Here is a 24,790-nt window from a genome sequence, read left to right as displayed (position 1 = left end):
TCAAATCTGTTCAGAGGCTTCATAAATGTCCTGCTAACTAACAGAAGAACTTGTATATGTTTACAGTATTGTTTCTTTGCATTACCGGTAGATTTTATGCTGAAATTACTTCATAGACTGTATTTCGAAGACTATTTTAGAGGTGTATTCGTGATGCTACTGTGGAGTGAGGTAGTACAGTAGGTACTTAATGTTGGCCCAGTTCCAATCCTGAGGGACACGTTTCCCTGTTTGACTCACAGGTCTGCAGACACACTCAACATGTAATTGAGATTTTCAATATGTGTGTGCGAGCAACTCTTCAAACTTCCATGAGCTACTGTTACCCAGAAGGCCTCTCTCTGCATCCCAACACACAAGGCAATTTCATGAGTCTTCACAGGCATGTTTCAGCTTTAACTCCCTGATGGGCGCTGAGCACTCTGGTGTATTATTTCTCTGTGATACTGGAGCTCTAAAGACGTCGCCTGTATTGACGTCCTCGTCCACATAGAAGGACGTGCAGACTTTAAGCAGTCACTATTCTGTATGACTAAAATAGAATGAAGTGGAGAGGTAATTTGAGACTCAGTGTCGTAAATGTGGGATATGAAGAATTCACATCCCAAGTTAGTGACACGTTAGAGCTGAACTACTGGAGGGAAATATCTAATTACATTTTTCTGATCAATTTTTAATTTAAATTTCAGCTATATCCTGTAAATTCAACTCTCTGCCCGTATTTGTTGTCATCATAGTGTGAAAAAAAGTGTTTCTACTGAGCATAATCACAAATGTATCTCGTTTCTACCTGAATAGATCTTGTGACTGAACTTGGCCAGCTTGGCAAGTTTTGACAAGTAAAAAATTATACGTGACAATACTCGATAACACTGAAATACAATTATGACACTTGAAAGCGTCATTATAGTCGTGTCTCAAAACTCACAGAGAATTGACCCTTCCTAAGTCCCATCACTTTTTGCTCTGTGCTCTAAAAACAGTTAAGCCAACATCTCCTTTTCCTGTAAAACATCATCTGAAGTTGCATTCATGTTAGCTAAATGCCAGCAAACTAGCTAGCTAATGATTGATGTAGATTAGGTAGTAAGTTAGCTAGCATTTTGCTAAAATTAACTAACTAAAAACATGAATATATATATTGCTTTTACAGGTCCCCCAGCATCATCTTTTAATCATCCTGAAATTTGGCTCTCATTTCAACACAGACAAGTGTTTTTTTTTTTTTAGCATTTTTCACTTAATTGTTTTGGTTTTGGTTTACTGGTTTGATGACCTGCAGCTCTCACTCTGACCAGGAGAAAAGCTCTGATAAACCCACTGTACGCTACTTGTCCAGCAAACTGCAGACAGACACCGTTAGCATCTAGCTAACGAGCGTTGAACAGCTTAAGAGACAGATATTTTTCTCAGGATTTTGTGTAAAACAGACAGTAGAAAAATATTGGAAACGGGATTCCAAGTGTGCTGGACGTGTATAATGTACGATTGGCAACTTTTTGCTAACACATTCGCCATACAAACTTTGAGTTTACAGCATGTTTCCACTGCCCCCAAGTGGGGATCACAATCACCACTTCTTGCGATTTGGAAGTTTTCCTTATTTAAAGTACGATTTCAGTACGAAGACAGTTAATCGTTCAGCCTTGGCACAAGTGGAGGAAGACAGATCAATCGCTCTTTGAGATCACTGGCTTTGAAAGAGTTAAGGAATGCTGCCCTGGCTGAAAGAAGAGAGAGAGAAGGAGGATGAGGGAGAGTTATTGCTGCCGGAGAGTGAGCGAGAGGAGGAGGAGGTGGAGGAGGAGGAGGAAGAGGAGGAGGGGGAGAGATTGAGAGCGAGAGAGAGAGAGTTGCCTGTCTGCTTGTGTTTGTGAGCGTGTGTGAGTGCGTGTGTGTGTGTGTGTGCATGCGCGGCAGCTCAGTGAGTGTATGCGTACTGACACCTGGCGCTCGCCCTCCCTCGCTGCTCACATTGTGGAGAGCTCTCTGCCTGTCTGGGCCATTCTTTACCTCTCTCCTCTTTTCCTTTCTATTCCCTCCCTCTATCTTTTGTCCTCTTCTTCTCTCTGCCTTTTTTTCTCCCCGTGTTGTTTTTTATCCTCTCCGTGCCCCTACGATCTCCTCCTTTTGTCTAGGATCTCCCTTACTATGGTGCAGGATTTTTATTGCCTGGGCAGACGAGGCGCTCGACTGACAAAGGTGAGCCGGATGAATCGGGGTTGGAGGATGGATGGGTGGATGGATGGATGGATGGGTGGATGGGTGGATGGGTGGATGGATGGATGGGTGAATGGTTTGTGTGGATGTAGAATTCAGTTGTGACTGTGGGGAGTGGTGGAAACTGGCTTTGGAAGGAGACAGAATTCATCAAGGTTTTAATTGTTTCTCAGGATTTCTGTGTGTCTGGGCAGCTCTTGATTTCACTGTGTAGGCGTCTCAGTGTGCGTTTTTAAAGGTGAGGGGTTCAAGTGTGTGATTTAAGAGCTGTGTTGAGTGTCTGGTGTCAGCAGCTTCTGTCAAACCCTCTGTCTGTCTGGTTTGTTGTGGCTGCTGGTGTCACCTTGACCCAGGTAGTGGACTCTGACAGCAATCGGTGCCTTGGAAGCTTCGTGCCACACCTTAAGAATGGACACTGCATGTGTGGTACTTATGATCCTTTTTTTAAATTTCCTAACGAATTTCAATTTGGATATCTGCCAATACTGATAGTATACCAGCACCAGGGCTCTCTAGATTACTTCCCAAGAGGCTGAAACTGAACTTCACTCTGGAAAGCTTGTGTGGTTTGTGTAATGTAACGTTGTTATGCAATGGCATCCTCCCACCATTGTTGGGGCGCTGTAGGATTGTGGCTTGTGACATTCACATGTGCAGCTGATAGGCTGACACACCATTTGCATAATTTCCCTATGATGCATTGCAGAGAGTTTGCATTTGCTATATTTATATTCCATATTCTTTGCCAGAGACAATTCATTTTTATGATTAGGTCACGGCTGGTTACTTTTATAAAGCAGAAAAACTTTAAGTTGAAAGTAGGATTGCAAATTTTGTGCATTTTCCTCAACTGAACACTGACAATCAATTAATTGATTTATCATTAAGATACAAAACGCACCGTTATTTTTCTTTTGTTTTCATTTTAGTTCAAGTTCCCTTGTTCAACAAACGCCTCTACTAGACAAACCAATATCAATGATGCACACTTACTGCCATGTCTCTATTATAAATTAATAAATTTTTAATTGAATGAATTCTTAGTTGTGATTAATTTATTAATAATTGATCTGATAATTGACATGCCTAGCTGAAAGGAAAAATGAAAGACATTTTTTCAAGTTGTAATTTTTCTTTTTTTTAATATCTTATTGTGGGTTTTTGGTGTTGTTACATCCTGAAGATTTCATTTTCCAAAATGCAGATGTAACTGTTTGAGTGAGGTGGCTGGTACTTTTCTTCTCTCCAGCTGTATAGTGGCCCCACAACTTAGGATTTGTGTCCTATAAACTTAATACAAACACAAAGTAGGTATGAAAAGTGCGCCTCAGCCTTTAATTTACGTAATATTTACAAATGGATAACACATGGTGTCGTGGAATGTGGACTGGTGACGCGATTCCGATATCCGATGAATGCCCGTGGATCAGATCGGTCCTACCTCTTTGTGCCACTGTGCAGACTGAAAATAAGTGATGGAGTGAGAGAACCAGAGAGGCCGTGGTGTCTGACAGATGGCCATTAGTGGAGAAAATTGTGCGAGAGACAGGAATGAAAGATCAAGTGTCTCCTGATAGTGATTCACAGTGTTCTTCATGTCGCTCTTCATGTCTTCAAGTTTATTAATAACACCACGCAGCTCTGCTTGTTATTGCCGATTGGTTTCCACCAAATTATGTCACCTCTCTCTGTTTTCACCTCTCCATCTCTCTTCTCTCCCCTTCATCCATCTCTCCCTAAAGCTGGCTATCAAACCTTGATATTCTTTGATCAGACCAGATTGTGTTTTAGATCATTTTGTACCCATGTTTTGTTTTAAATTGTGGGAACTTTGGCTTTATTTGTCAAAATGTTTTGTGCTTAATTTCAGCAATACCCAGCTTTACCTACAGCAACTCTGTCTGCTCACTGCTTTTTTCTCACCAACTAATTAATATGACAGCAGTCACATTCTTTGGCTTGCTTTCTTTTTCTTTTAATCAGATATTTCCCCGTTTAAAAAGTAATCTATCAAGAATCTCTTGGCCATCATTTCTATCCGTTATGATTACGTATCTAATGAAGTTCGGGGATCACAGCGACTCAGCGTCACCACTAAAAATAAGTGTGAAGAATCAGCAGTGAGACAATCAGACAGTCTGTAAACAAACCAAAACTTAATCGAAGTTTATCTAAATTACTATTTTAAGGTAAAATTGGAAATGAGCTTTCTTTAAATCTCTCATCGCACAGGAAAACAGGAACATTTGGCTGAAATTGGACTTAGAAGTCAGTCTGTGAACTCTGCCATATGTTCTAGGGCTGCAACTAGAGAAGAGTTTGATTATTGATTATTCTGGTAATTATTTTCTTAATTAATCGATAAATCATTCGGTCCATAAACTCAGAAAATGAGTCCTTCACAATTTGATGAACCTAATGTGACTTGTTAAGCCTGGACTATACTCCCAAAAGGATGCATTCATGGACTGTTGGGGCACCAGGCACTATGGACACATAATAGTTAACTGGGTTCTCAAGATCACACGAGAATCCCTCTTGCCAGGCTCCAAGCTGTCCGTTTGAGTCCACACCAGAGGTGGAGCAGCCAATCAGCGTGCTCAGAGGCACTACTGGCAGTTAGGGTCGTGGTTTTAGGTGTGATGACAGCATGAAGCGTCCATGGAAACGACTCGTCTCGAACAAACAATGGCGACTCCTGAAGAGGCTAGTGTAGATACTATCAGTTATATCAGACCTGGAGAGTATTTCTCCATTGAAAGAAGAGCAAAGAACGACACTGAAGGCTTTTATCAATGGAAAACATGTCCTTGCTGTTCTTCTGGCCAGCTTCATTTCAGTGAGTTGATCTGATTGGTTGAAGTTAGCCCTTGTTAGACATGACAGATGGTTCCAATCACCTGCCAGGGGGGTTTCTTGAAAGTTCTTGCCCTTTTCCCAGATGGTTCTGCGTAACAAACCAGGTTAGCATAGTAGGTCTGTTTATACTTTTTCCTGGAGTCCATTTGGAGGACATGCTCCACACGTGTGGTAGATTTCCGTCTACAGGATCACAGAAGTCCACACAGAGTCGATGAGTATATCCTCTGCTCTGTCATGTGTCATGTGACCCTAGAACACTCTGCGCTCGGGACTTGCTTTCAAATTTCATGTCCAACCAACAAACTGTCACAATTGAGAAGCTCAAACTGGGGCATGTTTTGCATTTCTGCTTGAAAAATGTCCTAAAACCATGAATCAAATATCAAAGCAGCTGCCATTCAATTTCTAATTAACTGACTAATCATTTCAGTTCAGCAGACAGCTTGGGTGCTAATGAGGGCTGCAGCTAATGATAATTTTCATTATCAATTAATCTGCTCGTTATTTTCATGATTAATCAATTAATTTTTTAGTGTATAAAATAGCCAAAAATGCTCAGTGCAGTTTTGCAGAGCCCAAAGTGATTTCTTTAAACAGTTGACAAAGAAAAACAGCAAAGCCTCTCATTTAAAAAGCAAATGTTTGACATTTTTGTTTAAAAAAATGACTGAAGCAATGAGTCAGTTATCAAAATAGTTGGCAAATAATTTTCTTTCGATTGACTAATTTACTAATCAGTTAATCGACCAATAGTTGCAGCTCTGTCATGTATGACAAGATGTCACAAAATATCACAAATAAGAAGCTAAAACTGGGGCATGTTTGGTATTTTTATTTAAAAATGTTTAAATGCATTCATCAAATATTAGAGGAGTTGCCATTTTATTTGTAATTAATTGACTAATCATTTCAGCTCTACTGTGCTGCAACTAATGATTATCTTTTCATTTGATTGATCTTTGGATTGTTATCTTGATTAATCGTTTAGTTGTTTGTGCTCTGCAAAACACTGGCTGACATTTTTCTCCATTTTCTAGCATTTTATGTCTTTTTTTTGGTCAAGAACACAAAGATATTCAGTTTACTGCCATAGAGGAGTAAAGAAACCAGAAAATATTCACATTTTAGAAGCTGGAATTAGAGAAATTTGACTATTTTTTCTTAAAATTAAAAAAACGATTAATCGATTATCAAAGTAGTTGGTGATTAATTTAATAATCCATTCATTATAGATTAATTGTTGCAGCTCTGTGATGGATATGTACACCAGACATTTGCTTAAACTACCTCAATCATAAAATATGTGGTTTTTGCTATGTCTTTGGGCTGTTTTGCCTTTATTGGATAGGACAGCTGAAGAGCAGACAGGAAATAGGGTGAAGAGAGGGGGAACGACATGCAGCAAAGAGCCGCAGGCGGGAGTTGAACCAGCGGCCGCTGCAGAGGACTAACAGCCTCAGTACATTGGGCGGAAGCTCTACCAACTAAGCTATAGGGCCAACCCACCACTGCTGTTTTTCTGAGCCTAATATTATATTTCATAAAAATCAAATCATTTCCTTTGAGATGCTCTTTATTTAAGGCGAGGTGGGGTCTCTCCACCGTAAAAACACTGTGTGAAACCCTGCGAGATATCTTTAAACATCATACTGAGTGTGTTTAGTTACTTCCCAGCTATTATTATGGTTTGGATAACATTAGAGACCAGTTTTAGTAATGAAAATCCGCTGTCCTATTGATATTGTATATAGAAAATTTTCTAAAGATACCAGGCTGCTCACTAGTCATCTACTTCCTCTGTCACTGTCTCCCCCTCACTCTGTCATCACTTCACTTACTGTAACTTTCTCCTGCTTTCTCGCACACGCTGTTACTCTCCCTCCCACCCACTCAGATATTTCTGGAGAACAAAAGGAGCGAGAAGAGAGGGAGATAAAACAGTAGAGCAGGGAAGGCTCAATGTAGCAGCCCTGCGTAGGCTAATGAGTCTTCACCACTCCACCCCCCCCCCCCTCTTTTCTTCCTCCCCATCCTCCTCCTTTTCTCTCTCATGTCCTCCCGTGTCTGTGTCCATTTATCCGCATCATCTCATAACCAAACGTGTCCACCTCACGCCCTTTTTTTTTTTTCAGGTTCTTCGTCCTCTCCATTCATCACCGCCACAGCTAGCTGCTTCTCTTCCTCCTCCTTCATCTCTTTTCATCAATCCATAACGTTTTCATCACGGCCTCTTTTCACATCCGTCCCACTGTTCCTCCTTTCTTTTCGTTCCTCCTGGAGTGGTTATTTTCTTACGCCCCCTCATCTTCTTTTTTTTGTCAAGTCCCACTCATTCCACCCATTCATCATTAATTTATTCTCATAATTACAGGTGCTAAGTGATTGCCATCCCCATAGTCCTCACTCTTCGTTTTTTAAGCCACAGCTCACAACATATTTCAGCCCACAGACCCGTGAGCTGGCAGAGAGACCTTCTGATATGTATATTGCATTGAATATTTTCAGGTCTCCTCTCATTTGTGAGTACTGATAGTTATTAGCATGGCTAATGTTAGGCATGTTAGCACCATCCTCTGCGCTTTCGCCACTTGTTTCTGAGCTGGTCAGAGTCTCCACTGTGGCTCACAAGAGCGAGTGGGATAATGACACGACTAACTGGCCAATATGGAAGAGATAATGCACAGTTAGCAGGTCATTATTGTGAAATAAACCCTGAAAAGGTGATGAAGGACCCAGACACAAAGTGGGGTGGTCTTGAATCAAACTGAAGGGGTTTATTTCATAATAATGATCTGCTAACTCTGTGTTATCTCTTCCATATTGGCCACTCCTCACTGTACATTATTCCACTTATTACATGGTTATTGACCCCTCAAAAAACAATAACTTGGCACAACATATTAACTTTAAAATGATTTTATGGATTTAAAATGATTTTATTGTTCCTCCAGAGTCTATGATCAGAACTGCACCCATAGCAACGGTCTGTTATACATAGCAACGGTCTGCGATACAAAAATAACAGAATTTAGGTTGCTGTACCAATCAGAATCGAGTATTTAACAAATTAATAAGTTTTAATAATTCATATAGCTAACTGGTTCACTATTAATGGATAGGTGACAGACAGCGATTAAACAGGTTAGCTAACTTGCGTTATTGCACAAGGATTCATGGATAACCTTTCCCCTACAAACACAGTCTTACCTACATAAGAAAATGAATCCATCAGCAAAAAGATCAGTTATTTAAAGTTATTCTTAATGCTGCTGGGTCTGATTCTTCTTTAAATCAGATTAAACAAGCTTATGTTCACATCTTCCCAGCCAAACTCACACATTAACCATTTAAAAAGAAGCAGGAGAAGATTTTTATTTGGTTAAATTCATTTTTGATGCCATATTTTGTGGTTATCACGGTGAAAACACTGTCGCTTTCATCTTTTCCTCCCTTTTCAAGCATGTAGGAGAAACTACGGCGGCTGCAAAATTCATTATAGGCTGTATTGTTTTGTTTGTCCGCTCTGGGCTACTGTAGAAACATGATGGTGCAACATGGCGGCCTCCGTGGAAGAAGGCCTGCACCCTCTGTAGATGTAAAGATCTCATTCAAAGGTGACGAAAACACAACAGTTCTTATTTTCATGTGATTAAACACTAATTAAAACATACTTATGAATATTATATCTAATTTATGTCATATGCTGCCAATAAATCATTATAAGTCTTACACACTGGATCTTTAATCCATGTTTTAAATGAATAAAAAAAAGAACCTTCAAAAAAGTATCAAACAGGAGGACCCCTTTGGGTGTCACAGACCCCCTGTTGAAGACCAATGTTTCAAACTATTTGTTTGTTTGTTTTCCCAAAGACCTCAATCCATCCCATCACTGTTTCTTTGCTTAATTTATTCCAGCTTCTCTCTGACACTGACACACATATCGACCCAAAATCCTGCATAAACAAACAGCCTGCTCGATTGTGCATTTGTCCGTGAGAAATATGAAATAACACGACGGTGGCCCATTTAAATTTTTGATGCCATTGCAGGACTTATCAGCCCCCCTTCTGCAGCGGCATCCTGTTGTTTTTGCCAGTCGGGAAACTGGGCTTTCATTGTGCCTCTTGATGTGGATGGGCTCATTATTGCTGCTCAACGCTGTGTGCCTTTGAATAGCAGGAAGTGCCCTTGCTAGCTGAGCATACTGAGGGATATTGTGTTGCTTTGCACTGCATGATAAAATGCTGCAAAACACAACGTTGCATAAGCAAACGGCGGCGGCGGCATCGGGCTGCGATTGCGAGGACCCACAACAGCAAGGCGTGGACAGAAACCCACGCCAGCTGTGTGTCCAAATGCGTCTCCCCGGCTGTCTCTGTCTGATGGCAGTTATCGTGCCATCTCTGAATTCAAACCTACAGTCTGTCTCTGTCTGTACTTGTCTGTCTGACTGTCTGGTGCCCCCCCCCCCCCTCCCCTCCTCCTCCTCCTCCTCCTCCTCCTCCTCCTCTTCTCCAGTCTGTGGCAGCCATGTTTGCCACTCTCAATAGCTCTAACTCCTGCTGACACTCGCTGGAAGGACTGGATTTATCAGGCCGCAGGATGAGTTTATCTGTTTTGACAGCTCTGATGATGGTGTCACACATTATGCAAACACATGTACTGTAACAGGTGCATCCCCTCTTGTGCTGAAACGACAGGATACTATTTTGATTATAGATTGAACAAAAATGCCAAACATTCACTGTTTCCAGCTTCTCAAATGTGAGGTTTTGTTGGTTTGCTCCATTTTATACTGTGATTGTGATTTAGATATCTGATGAACAGACGAAACAAACTATTTTGAGACGTAACCTTTGGGTCTGGGAACCTGTAATGTGCATTTTTCACATTTTCTTCTACATCTTTTAGACTAAATAATGAACATAATCATCATTTGTGGCCGCCATTTCCATTTTAGCTAAACCCACCCTGTAAACCATTTAGAAACAAACAGAATGTGATAAAGGTAAAACTGTGTCAGGTGAAGCTGAACATTTAGGCTACAGCTAAGAATTACTTTCATTATGGATAAATCAATAATTTTTTCAATTAATTAATATGTTGTTTGTGTTTGATTCACAGAATGTTGATCAGTGTTTCCCAAAACCCAAGGAGACGCTCTCAGATAACTTGTTTTGTCCAAGTAAAGAAAAGAAAATAATCACTTGAGAAGCTGAATTCAGAGAATTTGGATATATTTTCTCTAAAAAAAAAAAGAAAAAGACTGAAAACAAATAATTGATTATCCATATAGTAGGGGATTAATGTAGCTGCTGATAAATAATCAGTGAATCAACTAATTGTTGCAGCCCGCGTTATGTTTTAAAAAAAGAACTCATGATATCAATATTTTATTGATATCGTGGTATGAGACTTGATATTTTGATAAATATCAATATGGAGGTATTTGGTCAGAGATATTAGGTAGGCATATTATTTTAGGAAAAAATGTGTATATCTTGGAAAACCCTCAAAATGTTAAAATATTATATAAATCAATTAAGAGCTGAAACAATCAGTTGATTCGTTAGTCGACAGAAACTTCATCAGCAACTCTCTTGATAATCTATTTATCAGTTCAGTCAAGCAACATAAAAATCAGTTTCTAGCTTATTAAATATGATTTTCTGCTTTTCTTTATTCTGTATCATTATAAATTGAATATTTTTTGGTTTTGGACTGGTGGTTATATAAAACAAGAAATTTGGAGAGGATTGGATTTTTTACTATGTTGTTCCATTTTCTAGATCCACAATCAGGGATGCACCTACTGACTACTTTTGTCATTGAATAATCTGCCAGTTATTTTCACAATTAACAGTTCAGTCTATAAAATGTCAAAGAAGTGTTGAAAATGCTCATCACGATTTCCCTGAGCCCAAAATGACTAATTCAAATTGCTTTTTTGTACAACCAACATTCCCAAAAACCCCAAAGACTCTTCATTTACTGTCATGAATGACAAAGAGAAATGCAAGTTCTCACATTTAAGAAGCTGGAAGCAACAAATGTTTGACATTTTTGATTTAAATTTGACTGAAACGATGAAATGACGAAGAATGACTGAAATGTCAAAATGGTTGGCAGTAATCGTTGCAGCTCCACCAATGATCAAACAATTGATTGAGAAGAGAATTGACTGGTGTATCAATGATAAAAAATAATAATTATTTGCAGCCTTATCATAAAAACAATATAATGAAATCAGCTCCAACTAAAAATGAAATCTTTCTGTAAAAATGTGTAAAGGAGAGAAGCGAACAATGAGACTGACTGTACACCCAAACAGAACTACAGTGGGTGCCCAGCTGAAAGCTGCACATGAAAAATTGATGTCAGAGCAGCACGCTGAATCTGTGAAAAACAATACTCCTCTCCTCTCTCCCTGACACACACACACACACACACACACACACACACACTCTGACCCATATCCTGCAGTTTGTGACATTGTTTTTCTCACCCATTGTTGAATTCTTTGCACTCAGCAAACACTTTTTGATGAATTAAAAGTTCTTTTTATGTAAACTTGACACTATTTTGTCTCTGAAGTGGAGCCTCTCTGACATTTATTTAAAGGGACAGTTCACTCCATAATCAAAAATCCATGTTTTTCCCCTGGCCTGTAGTGCTATTTAGCCATCCAGTCGATTCCACCAAGCACGGCACGTCTGCGCCGTCGTTTTGATCCATCCTCGACACATCTGCAGCCACTACCAGCAGCGTTTCAGAAGCATTTCTGCAGCGGAGGATTTTGCCTGCCTGATCATGTTTACTTGCTCACATTTTGTTGATTTAGTCCTGTTTCCTTGCTCTTTGTGCACACTACATAATTAAATAGTTTCTTTTCTGTCTATCTTTCTGATCGTGAGTCTGTGCGGGGTCTTTTATTTTGAAAATTTACTGGATTCTCTCTACTTTTTCTGTGACTGACTTCCTGCCTGCTCGATCTGCTCTGTGCCAAATGATGCGGCATCCGTCAAAAATAGACTACAAATAGGCATGTATTTGAGACAGAGCATAGAGCACAGAGGACGCTGCAAGGCGCAACGCAGCCGTGCCTCGTGGAATTTAGTAGATAGATTAGAATAAAGATGTCAGACCTCTGCTATAGATGTTGTCTGTCTGCAGTTGATCTACCAGAACTACTTTCTTTCTACCAGAGACAAAGTAGTTCCTCTTATCTTGAGTTAAGTAACTTCTGGTGCTTTGAGCACCAAAAGCCAAGTCGTCTAGTTTTAAAATATCGGAGAGAAGACAGATAGCTCTTCAGCCAATATCTTCAAAACTCTTGAACTCACATCAAAACAATCTAGATGGATAAATCACAGTACAGACCAGACGAAAAGTATGTATTTTTGATTCAGATTCACTATTCTTCTTTAATCCGTCCATCTTTGACATATACATCATCTGAAATCTGAAATTCTAGTTGTTTAGTCTGATACAACATCAGTGCAAATGAAGCAGCAGCAGCGGTGGTTCAGGTAAGGACACGTACGTTTGTTTTACACTAAATATAGCAGCACACATAGTGTACTATAGGGTGTATCTGTCATGTTAATGGTAAAAGACATCCAGCCACATACAGTAGCCTACTTTCTCCCCACCATGTGTAAGTGTTAGTGTCTGCTGTGGCACTGCAGGCTCCACAATCCCCCAGTCTATTTTATATTTAATGTGTATTTCATTATTCAGGCGTGCTTGTTTGCAGTTGTAGGCCCATCTTCATTGCAATTGAGACGGTGTGTGTGGGTATACTCTGTTTTTTTTTTTTTTCCTTCTCCCATCGTCACAATGACACTGAGAACAGAATGAATTATTGCGTTGCTTTGGGCGAGCGGAGGATAAGAATAACGGAGCGCCATGAAAGAGGGCGCAGCAGCAAGGACGGCCTCCGTCGTCTTTTTTATTTCACCTCTCTCCGTCCTCCATGCTCCGTCTGTTACTATGGGCACAGTCAATGGCCACCTCTCCTCTTCTGTGTCTCCATCTCTTTCTCCTTCTTCTCTCCCTAATTGTTCGTCCCTGTGTGCGGGTTGAAAGCTCTGCACTCAGATTGGAATGAGGAGAAAAACAAAATGACACTTTGCCCGTCTGCCGCCGGCCCTTTTCTATCCAACATCAAACAGCCTTTTTACGGTTGTGTTTTTGTGCTCGTGGCTTTTCTGGAGACACTGTATGTACGCTGGGCTTTTTTATCTGTTGTTTGTTTGGCATTTAGCTGGTGTTCCACAAGGAGAGGTGCTCTCTGTGGCTCCGGCCCAAATAAAAGGCTACAGAGCATTAAATCATTATATAAATAGATGAACTGGTGATTGCATTCTGTTGTTTGGAGTCCCTTTTGTGTATGCTCTCAGAAATAAGGGTTCCAAAAGGGTTCTACCCAGGACCATTTACTTCCCTTTATGAAGAGAGGGCTTGTCAGGCGTTCTTTGAAAGACTAAGGGCTCCATTAAGAACCATTTTCCTCCAAAGAACCCCTTTTTAGAAGAAAGTTTCAAGGCTTGTTGAAATCTTTGATGAACTCTTTGATCGAGGATTGGTCAAGGGGTTTTTGTACTATAATATAAAAAGGTTCTCTGTAGAACCCCCAGGCTGGGTTCTAGATAAAACTCTTGGGATATAAAAAGGTTCTCTGTGGAGCCCCATTAGTTGGTTCTAGATAAAGCCCTTTGAATATAACAGGCTTCTCTGTAGAACCCCTTCAGTGTGTTCTAGATAAAACTCTTGGAATACAAAAAGGTTCTTTGTAGAATCCCCTCACTGTGTTCTAGATAAAACCCTTGGAATATAACAAGGTTCTTGGTAGAAACCCATGAGTGGCTTCTTGTTAGCACCCTTAGAAACTGGAAAGGTTCCAAATAGAACATCCAGAAAGGGTTCTGGGAGGAACAATTACATCATAGATGGTTTCTCTGTAGAACCTCTCATAGAGGGTTCTGGATAGAACCGTAAGGTATAACTCTTTATGATGGGTTCTATGTAGAACTCTCTGAAAGGGTTCTGAGTGGAGCATATAAGAAAGGTTCTACCCGGAACCAAAAAAGGTTCTATGGGGCTAAACTGAAGAACCCTTTCACCTTCGTTTCTAAGAGTGCATTTTCAATTTATGTGTTTGTTGTTGTTCTTTTTAGTCTGTTTGTCTGTGGAAGTCTTTCTGTGGTTCTAGCACACAGAACCCCTCAATTAGGTAGAATTCTATCAAAACAGAACTCATTTCCAAGCGATTGCTCTTCAGAACGAATATGATGAAATGACCACTCAACGATGATTTACTTCAGTCATACAGCCTGCGGATGGGCCAGAGAACGTTAAATTAAGTTCTGTACGAATCCGCGAGAGAGATTTAGCCTTTAAATATGGCACCGTACACTAATCCACAGCCTGGAGCTGCGTCTGTGACACTCCACACGCCGCTGCCCTCGTGGGCTGTTTGTCTGAATTTCATTACCTCAGTCCAGCTAAATTTAACACAAGTCAACTCACCTTTGCATTTTAACGCGGCGTATAATTTTGAGGCGCCCCATTTTCATTTCAGACATCCGTTTCTCCGACAGTAAAGCGGTTAAAGCCGTAGTATTTCCTGCCTTGTGAACGGCGGAGGTAAACAGGGAAAATAATAGCAGCTGCTGGTGTTGGTGTAGAGAGCAATAAGTTTGCCACAAGTAGTTGTTGCAGAGTTGCCAACAGAAGCAATCAGAGTGTTTGTTTACAACAGAAAACCCCTGCATCACATGGCAGCAACATATTTAATGTTTTAATGATGTTATTTTAAAGTCTGTACATTTATCATTTATCTAAAATGCACATTTTAAGCTTTCACACCACTTTCTCCTGTTTGCTTGGGGATACAGTCCCTTGAGGCTGTGGGGGGGGCATTAACTGGCCAGACTTAAACTAGAGCTGGCCTTTATATCAATATTATAACGTATCGTGAAGTGAGAGTAGATATCGTGACAGATTTTGGATATCGTTCTACTATGATATTATGATATTTCCTGGTTTTAAAGGCTGCATTGCAGTAAAGTTATATAATTTTCTTCTTATTATATCCACATTACTGGTAATATTTACCAAACAAATTCACTGAGTTAGTTTTTTTGTGAAATTACCAATAGTCATCCCTACAATATCGTCGCAATATCAAGGTTTTTGGTAAAAAAAATTGTGATTTTCTCTCATTTTTTCACCTCTGCTTCCACTCCCTCGACTACACAACATGTATTTAGTCACAACCTGCATGATCAATAATTATTGATATCAACTGATATGAAACTGTGATAGGTTGTTCAGCTCTATCACCCAGGCCTACTAAAAACACTGAAGGGCGGACGATGAATGACAACAGTCAAAAATGTGCTCAGAATTTGTCAAAATCCAACATGATGGCGTACGTGGAAACTGGCCACGAGCAAGCTGTTGTTATTTTTTCATATTAACTATATGTTGGGGAGATTTGTTTTAGAAAATAGTTTTTTAAAGCTGTTTTTTTCTGTTCTTGTTGAGAAATAATGGATAACATTCTCACAGCTTTAATAATCAGACTCTGAATGTCTGTATCCTGCAGGATGCATTGTTCAGAACAGCATAAAACTGGGACAATCACTCATATATATATTTATTTATGTTTTAAGGCTTATACTCTGCAGATAATCTATAATGTGAAGGTGTGAAATATTGATTACTCTTTGTTTTGCTCTGCTTTATTGTTTTCTTCACCAGTGTAAACATGTTTTCAGGAAGTTTATACCTACAGTTCAAGAGAGAGATAAGTTAAATCTGTGGTTTGGGCGTCTAATAGGATAAGGCAAGGAACTACAGGGAACATGATGGGATAAAGACAGGAATAAGTTGTTTTGTTTCTAAATGTTAATGGCACTAAATGTATGTGAATAATTATTGTTCAGTTTTGTTCACTTTGTGTCCAAGAACATGAAAGAGTAACAGTCACAGTGATTTAGTCTATTGAGTAGCAGTGGTGTTTTCTACCAGTCTGGTATTGTATTCATAAGTTTCAGCGTTTTGAGTTGTTAATTTTGAAGAAAACATTTCTGAATATCCTTGAATATCCTTTGAATGATCCTCTAAGAATTAGTTCATCCTCCGTGGAGCTGGCAAAGGCGAGATTAGGGTGTGGTACAAACTTCTCCTTCCACATTTGAGGGTTTTGTTGTGAAGCTTACAAATCCCCGCAGCACAGAGAGCCCCCCCCCCCAAGCAGCAGGAATAAGGATCAAATTTAGCAGCATTCCTCTTTAAGCTGCTGTATGGTAATAGCTCAGTCTGTCATTCACTGAGGCAGTAATTTGAAAGGCAGTAAATATCTTCCTCCATTATGAACAAGCACTGACTGCAGCAGGCGCTCTGTTCTTCAGCCTCCCTGTGTGAATTTATCACGATCCCAACCTTTTCTCATTAAACACTCTTTGGCGCTGCAGAGAGAGGCATCTGCAACCTTAGCAGGAGTCGCAGACGCCCCTCCTCTCACTGTAGACAGCCAGAGGTCAGAGGGAACGGGAGGTGATGCTGCTCGTGCGCCGCAGACCGAGACGTGTGGATTAACTGGAACAAAGCAACAGAACAACCAAAAAAGCTCCTCCACGGCAGACGTGTTGTCCACACATAGCATGGAAACAAATTCTACTTCTTCTTTTACTTATAAGCAGTCCTACAGAGTTGAGAAGTGATGTGCAGCTAGCGATAGTTAGCTGTCTTCAGTTTTGAAAAGCACCAAATCGAGACCTCCAAATAACTGTTTGGTGATGGAATACAGTGTCTCAGGAAATGTTGTTCGCATGTCAGAGTGAAGGGACAAGCCGCCGACTGCCGACAGCAGGCGAGACAGAAATGTGGCTCACTTTAACTGCCAGCACAGCAACGGTGACCCACAATAAGTACCGAACTCTGAGAAAATCTAATACTGGACCGCTGCTGAGAAAATACCAAAATTTCGGTATACCATGCAGCACAAGGGTCTCACTATAAATATGCACTTGATATATTTATTCTTTTTTTGTTTTTACAGTGCATTTTTACTTGTAATGTTTGTTTGTTTTTAGATTTAGTCGACTTATTATTGTCAGTTGCGTTTTCGTTAGACTTAGGCACAAAAACTGCTTGAGTAGTTTTAAGAAAATATCATGATTTATGGTTAAAATAGAGACTTTCACAAAGTAAGCAACAGCTTTCTGTCAGTCACATGCATGCGTGGTTGAGGCAACGAGTACCAGCCAATCAGAATACAGTAGTAGTAGCCAATCAGAACGCAAACCTGGCAAACTAATGTTTCTAGTTAATGACATGCTGCTTTGTTTTGGGAGTAACAATGTTGCTATCGAAGGTTTTAAGCTAGTTAGCTGGACATGCTAATATTTGCGGCTTATGTTGTTGTTGAATTCATTTCTTTTGCTGTTTTTAGTTCTGTGTTTTTTATTTTTTATTTTTATTATAGATTTTTTCCTTTTTCATTCATTTTGGAGGTAATGGCTCATATGAATCTGCTGTAACAGAATTTGAATTTACAGCTCATCTGTTTGCTTTCAACTGACACATTGATGTGAAATTAAGTGAAACAACCAAAATTAAGTAAAATAAGTACAAATAAATAGTACATATAGTCATATACTCTGAATAAACCCCCGCAAAAGAACATTGGTGTGTTTTTATGGATTTTAACAGAATTCAATTCACTTTCAGTTCTAACTTCCATCTTCCATCCTTTGATCATAAAGTTACTCCAGCCCTGCCCCACCTCTCCACCCCTGTGGCCCAATTTCTTTTAAGATATAAAGTTATATTTGCGTTTTACACAGTTATTAAATTCCCCTCTTGATTTTTTTTTCTGCCTGTCGTCAGTTTTGGAAAGGCCAGAAAAAAAAAAAAAAAGAGAGACACCCGCCTCTAAAATCTTTACTTGCTGAGTCACTTTAGTTCAAAGCTCGACAGGCCTGCCGTGCCAAGTAACAGTTTCTGAAGTTATGATTGGACAATTGTCGGTCTAGTGAAGGGTTTGCCTAACAGATAACTGATAATTTATTCAGATTTTAAGTCATTCTTGAAGAAAAAAAATGCCAAACATTTGCTGATTCCTCTCAACTGAACTTTTCTGTGTTTTATGTAGCGCAATGGTAGATTGAATATCTTTGTGTTTTGGACTGAACAAAACTCAAGAAAATACAATTTATAGACTAAATGATTGATAAGAAAAATAATATACGCATTGATTTATTCTATTTATGTTAAAAGAAAGCAAAAAAAAAAAACCTGGGAGGTGCTGGAGATGCCATGTGAGAGGGGGAAATGAGGAGAGAGCTGGTACAGGTGGGATGTCTGTCTTTCACATTTTTGTGGTCCCTCTGCGTGTGATTGTCAAAGATTAAAAATGTATAGAAACAAAAGCATCATTCTTCGTCACAGAGCCTGGAGGCAGACCAGGAGCCATACCAGCTTTTTATTTCTCTGCTCATCCTCTTCTCTTTCTCTCCCAGTCTCGAGGCAGCCAAAGCAAAATCCCTATAACACTTCCATTTCCGTTTGGTTATTTTTGCTGCATGCTTTTCACTTCTCTGCTCTGTGATGTAACCCCAGTGGTGTGTCAGACTGAAGGTAGGAGATGATGCGGCCTCTCTCTTTTTTTTTTCTTTTTTTTCCCAGACTCTTCTTCACTAGCTTTTATTTTTATTTTATTTTTAAACAAAGCCCACCCACTCAGTGCTGCGACACAGCTTTTCTCAGCATCGGATGGCAGTGTAGGAGTCAGGGCACATCACTCTTTTCTTTCTCTCGTTTTTTTTTTTTTTTTCTCTCGCTCTCTCTGCTTCACGCACACACTCTCTCCCTGCATCCTCCATCATAACACCTCCATCCATCCAGGACACTGCTGAGTCGTGGTGCTGTCAGCCAGCGCCTGACGCACTCAGCCACTCACATATGCGTCACCTCTCTGGCCCAGCGCCGCCACCGTGCTGTTTGCTGTCCTCCACGTATACCTCGACGGCCAGGGTCATCGGCTCCGGGCTTTTCTGGAGGGTGGGTGGAGATAAAGCGTTATTTTAAGCCAAGGAAACACTGTAGTTCTTTTTTTTTTCTTTTTTTTTATGTTGGAGAGGATCACAGGTCATTCTTGGGGCAAGTACACCACGATACAGGTGTACTGTATACTGAAGATAAGATGTACCGTTATTGACGCCCTGCAGGGGAAAAATTCAATTTGACACATAAACACAAGGGAAAAAAGAAGCAGCACAGAACAAGGGGAAATATAGTAGTAATATTATTATTATTACTGCTGTTATTTGTTATTATTGTCAATAATAATGATGATAATGATAATAATAATAACAATTATATCCTACTAATAATAATAATTATCATCATATATCACCTTTGATATATAAAATGCAGCCCAAAGTGCTTTAAAACAAAGAAATTACATGCACCAACTGCCACAAGAAGACATAAAATTAACGTAAAAAAGGAATGGAATGCTATAATTAATGTAAAATAAGATGAAATCTAAAACAAACTAGTAAAAGGAAAATAAACATAAGGATTAAAGTGGAAGGCATAGAATGTATAACTGGAAAATAAAAACTACTGAAAATGTTTTAAAACAAAATAAAAATAGAATAAATAAGATAAAATAGGAAAGCTAAAAAACAGAAATACTAAGAAGATGTATCAGTTTAAAACATTTTAGATAATAGCTTAAAGCCAAACAAATATTGTTATTTTGAGGTTAGAATCTGTATTGATTTTTAAAAATCTGATAATGATATAACTGCTGATATTTTGTTTTGATATAAATAGACATTTTTTACATACTGGAACGTTTAGCTGTTAAAGAGCCGGATATTTTCCCTAATAAAGCTAAAGCTAAAACACAACTCCAAATGCTCCATAACTGCTGGATGTATAAATAAGCAACTGTTTGCTAAGTGTATAAACTTTGTTAAGTTGTACACTTGCATTACCCTGAATGTTTCCAACAATTGCCAAACAAAATAAATCTGAAATTTACTCAAAGTAATGGTGTGTTTTCAGCTAGCTGTTGCTTGCTAGTTGTGGGTTGCTGTATGTCAGGGAGTGAGTCAGACATGTAAACTTTAATATTACCTCATCCCTGAGCTTGATTTCTGCCTGAGTCTGTCAGGTAGATATTTTCAGCTATGGTGGTTGATTAAAAGTGAAGATAACAACTCCCATGATGACCCTATTTGCAGAATTTGCCTGTTGTGAGCTGGGGATTGTAAATGTTGTGTTCTGAATTTGTTGCACCAGCCCCCATGAGGCCAAAACAATCAAATTTCAATCAATTTTTTTTGTATAATATTATCTTTAAAAGGCCTATATTTAAATAATACAAAGCTCAAACAAGTTAATAAAATTAATTTGACTAAATTCAAGAAAGCGTAGTGAGGTTTGAGCTTTATTACAAGTCGATCAAGGTTTAACAAGATGTGTAAAAGAAAAAGAATATTTTATTTCTCTCCAGTTTTGTCCTGAAAGATTAATATTGAACTTGTTTTAACCATAGATTTAATGCCTTGAATTCACGTTTATATTAACTGACTGATTAATAAAGAAATTAGAAATCAATTTACCACCCTGAGGTTGGCTGTTACATTTCAGGAATAAAGAATCCTTATTGGAATTTTATGGCGTAATCTTATTATACTTAATATATATTATACTATTATACTTAATTTTTGGGATTTTTTTTTATTATCACTAATTTTCTATTAAAATGTTATACATATTAGCTTACAATATTAGCAGTCTTTAATTTTAGTATGAAAACACTGAACTGATCCAGCGTAAGCCCATCAGGCATGTTGTGTAATCCAGGTCATATTGTATCTGGGAACACAGGTGAGGTTAAAAAAAAAAAAAAGGAACAGCAGTAGTATGAGCTAAAAAAAGACTTTCACTGGGATTTGTCATAGCCACCGGATAATCAACAGTTATGTAACAACAGAACAAATAGAGATACCCCTGTAGTGCTTTGGGCATGACTGGGATATAGGAATATTTCTTCTTTTATTGCATCCGCTGTTGCTTGGCAAATTGGAAGATGCCACTGATTTACAGTTTGCTCTCGGCATGTAAACCAATATGCAGAAAGAACAAATGAGCCTCGGCTGCAACAACAAAGATTAATCTAAATTATTTGCAGTGCTATTATCTCAGATATTAAATACTCTTTGTTTATGCCCTGACTTGGGTCTTTTGCCACTTTAAAGAGGTATTTGGCCCAAATTGGAGGTACTGTTAGTGCATGTACCGGCTCACCTTGTATTTTTATTGAGGACACATGCAAATAAGCCAAAATGCTGCATAACCTACACTATATGGTTGCGTGTACTGGCTGTTAAAAAGGCACAGTATGATCCACATATACATATTTGACATGAAATCTTCAATTTGTTGCACCATTTAGGACCAGACCACAAATAGCGAGTGTTAAATCATGAGTCATTATCCCTACGTGTGTGCATACGTGAGTGTATGCGTGCGTAAGTGATCAGCGGACCTGCATCTTGTGCAGAGCTAATCTTGAGCACTGCTGGACTGATCAGACTCATTTTTTTGTGCACATCCATGACTGTATGCTGAAGGACGTCTATGATTGAGAATTTTGGAAAAAAATCTTTTTTAAATTACTTTCATGCCTTCATCTTTTGATGGTCCAAGGCATTGAACATAACTCAAGAATTCTTACGCTACTGGTGACAAAGTTACGCAATAACTCTTCTTAACCGACCGATTGTTGTTGCAAGTGATCAACAACTGCTTCAGTGCAAAGTCTTGTTTCAGGTCGGGATAATGCACATGGAGGTCAAGTTAACATTGGTGTAAGTTTTCAAATCACTGCCGGTTGCATCTGGCAGTTGTGGTGGCATTGCAGTAGGTGCTTCACCATCTGTTGCCTGGCCAGGATCTACGCTCTACTAAAAATAAAAGTTCAAATTGCTTGGCCCCCATGATAAAATATTAGTTATTCCCCCTGCTTGTCTTTTCGTTTTCTCATTATAAACTAATCATTCCTTTATTTACTTGGTGAACTGAGCAAATGTACCAGAATGCAGGTGTTTATTTCACACATTATCTAATAAACAGACTCGAGTATAAAGCATTGGAATGTAAAATTAGTCTGTACAAAATGTCCAGTTTGTAGTGTGTTTTAAATTCAGTTTTTGCTTTATATTATTGGACTATTCAGCAGGCAGTAGGCATTGGAAACATTCAGAAGTGTCTGCTACCCACACAGTACATCAGTTTCTTTGCTCTCATGTTGGCTGGCTGTTCTTTTTTTTTAGCCTTCTTGCTTGTAAAAGAGTAGGACACACACACATTAAATCAAAGCTGATATGAGCATTGTCCTAAACGCAGTTAACAGCTTGTGAAACTGCCAGCTTGGCTGTCCCTCCCTCATTCAGTCTCCTTTCTACGTTTCCTCTCAGCACACCTGCATCATTCCCGCCGTCCCCACTGACTCACAAACAACAAAGGTCCATAACAGTATCTCCCACTACTGGGAGCCCTCGTAACTGGTGCAGTTTGTCCTCCCGCAAAGTAATATTGCTAAAGACTTGACAGGATTGTCCTTTTGGCCCGTCACTGCAGGTAAAACAGCCAGTGACAAACAGGCCTCGGCCTCGGCCCTCCTTTCTGTACTGCTTTAGAATGACCACAAGGCTGAAGCATTGAGCAGCATGGCCTGAATAGTGTTTGCATGCACCAGATGCTTCTTTAAATTTGCTCATGCATTTGTTTTCATGCACGGACGGGTGTCAATGTGAGCTAGATGGCTAATATGAACGTACATGTATAAGGATATATGGGTTTTTACAGGAAAACATGGTCCTGTTTTTCTTCGTGTAGTATGACCATGTCACAAGTCCAAAAATAATTAGATATAATAATAGATTTGTTGTTCCGTCTCACCAACAGTCCAAGACCAAAAAATACTGATTCTACGACAGAGAAAATCAGCAAATTCTAACATTTGAGAAGATGGAAGCAAAGAATGTTTGCAATTTTTGCTGAAAAATAGCTCAAACTTTTAAAAATAAGGGACTGATAATCTTTTGTTGAGATAATTCACTTTTCTTCTTTAGATAAACTTTAATTTTCAAGTTTAAAATTCAAAATTTGTTCAGAGTGAGTCAAAACTGCTAAATCCATTGAAGTATGTTGCCTTGAAAGTTGAGTTTTCTCAAAAGTCTGAAAATGGTTGCCAATTCATTTTCAAACTGTTGCAGCTCGGATGCTAAACTGTTGTTATTTCAGACCTAAACTTAAGTTTTGTACATTTATTATATTTAATGTTATAAAGAAATACTTACTTGAAACTAGATTTTCAGGGGCTGTAATGGAGAAGTAACTGTATCTGGCTGCTGGTGTGTTACTGGTGTGTTTCTTCCTTTGGCTGTCTCGCTGGCAAACCAGGCTCTGCCCACGTGGCCGATTTTATGATCCGCATATTTGATTTGATTTGATATGATTTGATATTTGAAAGCTTTTTACACCAGATGCCCTCTCACTCTCCTCCTTTATCCAGGCTTGGGTCCTGCAGTTAGGAGTGTAATGGCCTGGAGAGCAACCCGGGGTTCAGCGTTGCGCTCTACCTTTTTGAGCCGCAGCCGTCCCTGCTGTATTACTGGTGTATTTTTGTTTTTCTGTATCTGTGCTTTTGCAGCCCTGCTGTGTTTCCATCACCATTTCTCTCTTTTCAACTGTAATTTATCAAAACAAAAGTCTGAATAGCTGAACCCAGATGGGCTGCCAGCCAAAACAGATAACATTACATCAGATTTACTTTTAATGGATTTTGTAGTAAGAAATGAAATTAATACATCATTATTCTATATACTTTTTAGGCAGAAAGAGACGTGTGATCACATGCCTTTCTCACTGTACTTAGTTTAGAAGTAAAATGTGCAGCTGAACTAAAGTAGAACCCTGTGACTGTTGAAATCTGGATTATTGTTGACACTAGTCTCCCCTGCAAAGAATATTTTTGGTCTCTTCACAGTATATCATCCTCTCTCCTGCTGTGTATGGCTGCATGTGTACGTATATACAGTAAATGTGTGTGTTGTGGTTTGGATGGAAGCGGTTCTCCATTGTTTTACTTTGGCAGGATATCAGAACCCTCCACTTCCTGTGGTAGACCCCGGCTGTCTCAGCGCAGCACTGGAGAGAAACACTTGACAGGCTCTCTCACACGAGACGTGTGTGTCTGTGTGCGTGTATGCTTTGGAGTATGCATGCATTTTTATGTTAGCTCACACTGAGGCTGATGCTAATGAAGATGTCCGCCAACTTTACAGCTGAGCAGATGTCTGCGCTCTCATATGGCTCAGCGCAGCTCACTGTGCTGTTGTGATTCATTAAGATGCTTCACTTTGTTGTGAATATGATTTAAATTCAGCCTAAATGAATGTCAAAGCAGAGGAGCAGGAGAGTGTGTGTCTAAGACCAAACTCAAACACACAACTTGCTTTACAACTACCCAACAGGCCTACTAGGCCCAGGGGCCCAAGGGTTCAGTGGGCCTGAAGCCAGAGCCTCTGCATGAAATTGCTGTTATTAAGTTTGCATTTTTTGTTGCATAGTCAAAAGGCTTTAGTCATTCATATCAATAACAGAGTCCCAA

General features: G+C 39.3%; 1 protein-coding gene across 6 annotated transcripts in view; it reads left to right on the top strand.

The window, feature by feature from the left end:
- Positions 1–24,790, top strand: part of tanc2b (tetratricopeptide repeat, ankyrin repeat and coiled-coil containing 2b) — a 242,583-nt gene that overhangs the window by 84,505 nt on the left and 133,288 nt on the right. The window contains exon 1 of one of the 6 annotated variants that reach the window (XM_084740359.1): positions 1,987–2,202. The exons of the other annotated variants lie outside the window; for them this stretch is intronic. The gene's annotated coding sequence lies outside the window, so the exon portion shown is untranslated. Of the gene's footprint in view, positions 1–1,986; positions 2,203–24,790 lie in introns of those variants that run through there. 6 annotated transcript variants of the gene reach the window in all.

Source organism: Lutjanus erythropterus, chromosome 17 (genome assembly GCF_056507025.1).
Source record: "Lutjanus erythropterus isolate fLutEry1 chromosome 17, fLutEry1.hap2, whole genome shotgun sequence".
NCBI lineage: Eukaryota > Metazoa > Chordata > Actinopteri > Lutjaniformes > Lutjanidae > Lutjanus > Lutjanus erythropterus.
The sequence above is the reverse complement of the archived record's forward strand: the minus strand, read 5'-3'. Positions and strand labels throughout refer to the sequence as shown.